The sequence below is a fragment of the Nanorana parkeri genome, unplaced genomic scaffold (genome assembly GCF_000935625.1).
Source record: "Nanorana parkeri isolate BGI_ZX_2015 unplaced genomic scaffold, ASM93562v1 scaffold4203, whole genome shotgun sequence".
NCBI classification, from domain to species: domain Eukaryota; kingdom Metazoa; phylum Chordata; class Amphibia; order Anura; family Dicroglossidae; genus Nanorana; species Nanorana parkeri.
In genome coordinates, this window is record NW_017310470.1 from 16,663 (window position 1) to 20,294 (window position 3,632).

The following is a 3,632-nucleotide window of genomic DNA, read 5'->3' on the forward strand; positions in this document are numbered from 1 at the left end:
GGAACCCTCTGCTCTCTCACCATTACACCATGGAACCCTCTGCTCTCTCACCATTACACCATGGAACCCTCTGCTCTCTCACCATTACACCATGGAACCCTCTGCTCTCCAACCATTACACCATGGAACCCTCTGCTCCCCAACCATTACACCATGGAACCCTCTACTCTCTCACCATTACACCACGGAACCCTCTGCTCTCCAACCATTACACCATGGAACCCTCTACTCTCCCACCATTACACCATGGAACCCTCTGCTCTCCAACCTTTACATCATGGAACCCTCTGTTCTCCATCCATTACACCACGGAACCCTCTGCTCTCCAACCATTACACCGTAGAACCCTCTGCTCTCTCACCATTACACCATGGAACCCACTGCTCTCCAACCATTTCCCCAGGGAACCCTCTGCTCTCCAACCATTTCCCCATGGAACCCTCTGCTCTCCAACCATTACCCCATGGAACCCTCTACTCTCTCACCATTACACCACGGAACCCTCTGCTCTCCAACCATTACACCATGGAACCCTCTACTCTCTCACCATTACACCATGGAACCCTCTGCTCTCCAACCATTACTCCATGGAACCATCTGCTCTCCAATCATCACACTAAAGAACCCACTATGGTCTCTCCCCATTACACCACGGAACCCTCTGCTCTCCAACCATTACACCATGGAACCCTCTGCTCTCTAACCTTTACACCATAGAACCCTCTGCTCTCCAACCATTACACCATGGAACCCTCTGCTCTACAACCATTACACCATGGAACCCTCTGCTCTACAACCATTACTCCATGGAACCCTCTGCTCTCCAATCATCACACCATGGAACCCTCTGCTCTCTAATCATCACACCATGGAACCCTCTGCTCTCTCACCGTTGCACCATGGAACCCTCTGCTCTCCAACCATTACACCAAGGAACCCTCGGCTCTCTCACCATTACACCATGGAACCCTCTGCTCTCCAACCATTACACCATGGAACCCTCTGCTCTCCAACCATTACACCATGGAACCCTCTGCTCTCCAACCATTACACCATGGAACCCTCTGCTCTCCAACCATTACTCCATGGAACCCTCTGCTCCCCAACCATTACACCATGGAACCCTCTACTCTCTCACCATTACACCACGGAACCCTCTGCTCTCCAACCATTACACCATGGAACCCTCTGTGGGAATATCAGAACCCGGGATGGACGGCTCACAGGACTGGGCTGAGAATACCCAAATTTATACTCTCCTTAGGAGGGACAGAGTGGATTGGGTGTGATGAGTCTCTATGGCTGGAGCTGCATACGAGTGCTACAAACAACAAATGAATGACAGGACTATGGTACAGGCCACCCGACATGAAGGACGAGGGTGAGAGGAACCCCCACCTTCATAAATACCATGACCCGGAGAATCAGGTAATGGGATTATTATGGGGGACTTCATATATATAGACATTGAATGGAGAAATGGTAACAGAACATTCCACTGAGGGTTGTCATCTCCTGAACACATTACATGATCATAGAGCAGAGGGTTCCATGTGTAATGGTGACAGATACCACCAGCTATAGAGGACTACAAATCTCAGCAATGCATTATACAGCAATGCAGAATACCACCAGCTATAGAGGACTACAAATCCCAACAATACATTATACAGCAATGCAGAATAACACCACCAGCTATAGAGGACTACAAATCCCAACAAGACATTATACGGCAATGCAGAAAACGTCCATTATTTGGAGATTAGAATGCCCTCCTCCTGCCCCTCTAGCCACGTTGCCCTATGGGACGGTTCCCTGTCTCCCCTCCCCCTCTCCTACCCAGCACAAGGATCATCCTACACTTCAACCCTCCAGCCAGCTAAGCAGTGTTCCAACCAGGACCTTCCACTTCAATCTTGGCACATCAAGCCAGCCTTAGGAGCCCTTCCATTATCTGGATATCGGCATCTCAACATCATCCCGACTCCGCACCCGTCCACGCCATCGCATCACCATCATCCCGCCTCCGCACCTGTCCACGCCATCGCATCACCATCATCCCGCCTTGGCACCCGTCCATGCCATCGCATCGCCATCATCCCGCCTCCGCACCTCTCCACGCCATCGCCATCATTCCGCCTCCGCACCCGTCCATGCCATCGCATCACCATCATCCCGCCTCCGCACCCGTCCACGCCATCGCATCACCATCATCCCGCCTCCGCACCTGTCCATGCCATCGCATCACCATCATCCCGCCTCCGCTTCCATCCATGCCATCGCATCACCATCATCCTGCCTCCGCACCCGTTCATGCCATCGCATCACCATCATCCCGCCTCCGCACCCGTTCATGCCATCGCATCACCATCATCCCGCCTCCGCACCCGTCCATGCCATCGCATCACCATCATCCTGCCTCCGCACCCGTCCATGCCATCGCATCGCCATCATCCCGCCTCCGCACCTCTCCACGCCATCGCATCACCATCATCCTGCCTCCGCTTCCATCCATGCCATCGCATCACCATCATCCCGCCTCCGCACCCGTTCATGCCATCGCATCACCATCATCCCGCCTCCGCACCTCTCCACGCCATCGCATCACCATCATCCTGCCTCCGCTTCCATCCATGCCATCGCATCACCATTAACCTCTTGGAGCTTACTAGCCCATCATCAAGGATCACGGACAGCCGCATCACCACGAATACTGCGTCCAACGTCTCAACATCTGGACAACATCTCAGGATCTTCCCACCTGCTCGCCCGTCATTGCCGTCACATCTTCATTTACCTCTCGGTGAGTTCCTACATATCACACGCGTGATTTCATTTCCTGCACTCACCTGTATCACCGTTATTTCCCCCCCTCACCAATCACCGCCAACGTGAGAAGGACCGGTCTTCATCAACCCGCCCATCCTTTACACTAACATTCCAAAACAATACCAACCTATCTGAGTGTTCTGTGTGATGGGAAGTCCGTGGTCTCATGGAGTTCTCTGCAGGGAATTGATGAGATATAATAATGATGATGGGCGGAGATATGATGATGATGGGCGGAGATATGATGATGATGGGCGGAGATATAATGATGATGGGCGGAGATATAATGATGATGGGCGGAGATATGATGATGATGGGCGGAGATAAAAGAAGACGGGGGAGGTCTTTGTACAGAAACGAAAAACTTCCTTCGAGCCGGAATTGAACCAGCGACCTAAGGATCCCTGCACGGCGTTCCTCTACAGTCCTCCGCTCTACCAGCTGAGCTATCGAAGGAGATGATTGGCCACCAGAGGTATTAACCCCTTCACTGCCGGGGCCGCCAGCTTTTCCATTGTATTCTGGCACACGTATTAAATTGCACATTTTAGGTCTGAAGATTCCTGACGCCCCCCAAACGTTTCCCTCAGTATGCAGCACCCCGCTCTGTATGTCATCGTCTCTGCTGCTTGGAATTTGCAGCAGAGTCGTCCTGTGTGACTTCTTTTCCTGGCAGACAAGTACAGGTCTGCATTAGATACGCTCTGCTATTTGGGGGGCCCCCATGTCTGGAGCAATGACAGGAATGGTGATTCTCAGGCGGGCTGTGTGGGGTCTCAGGTGGGCTATGCAGGCTTTCAGGA

General features: G+C 52.5%; 1 non-coding gene across 1 annotated transcript; it reads right to left on the minus strand.

Annotated features, from left to right (window-relative positions):
• Positions 1-3,195: 3,195 nt before the first annotated feature.
• Positions 3,196-3,285, minus strand: TRNAY-GUA. Its single transcript is given in 2 exon segments — positions 3,196-3,231; positions 3,249-3,285. It is a non-coding gene; the product is annotated as a tRNA-Tyr (tRNA).
• Between the last annotated feature and the right edge of the window lie 347 nt (positions 3,286-3,632).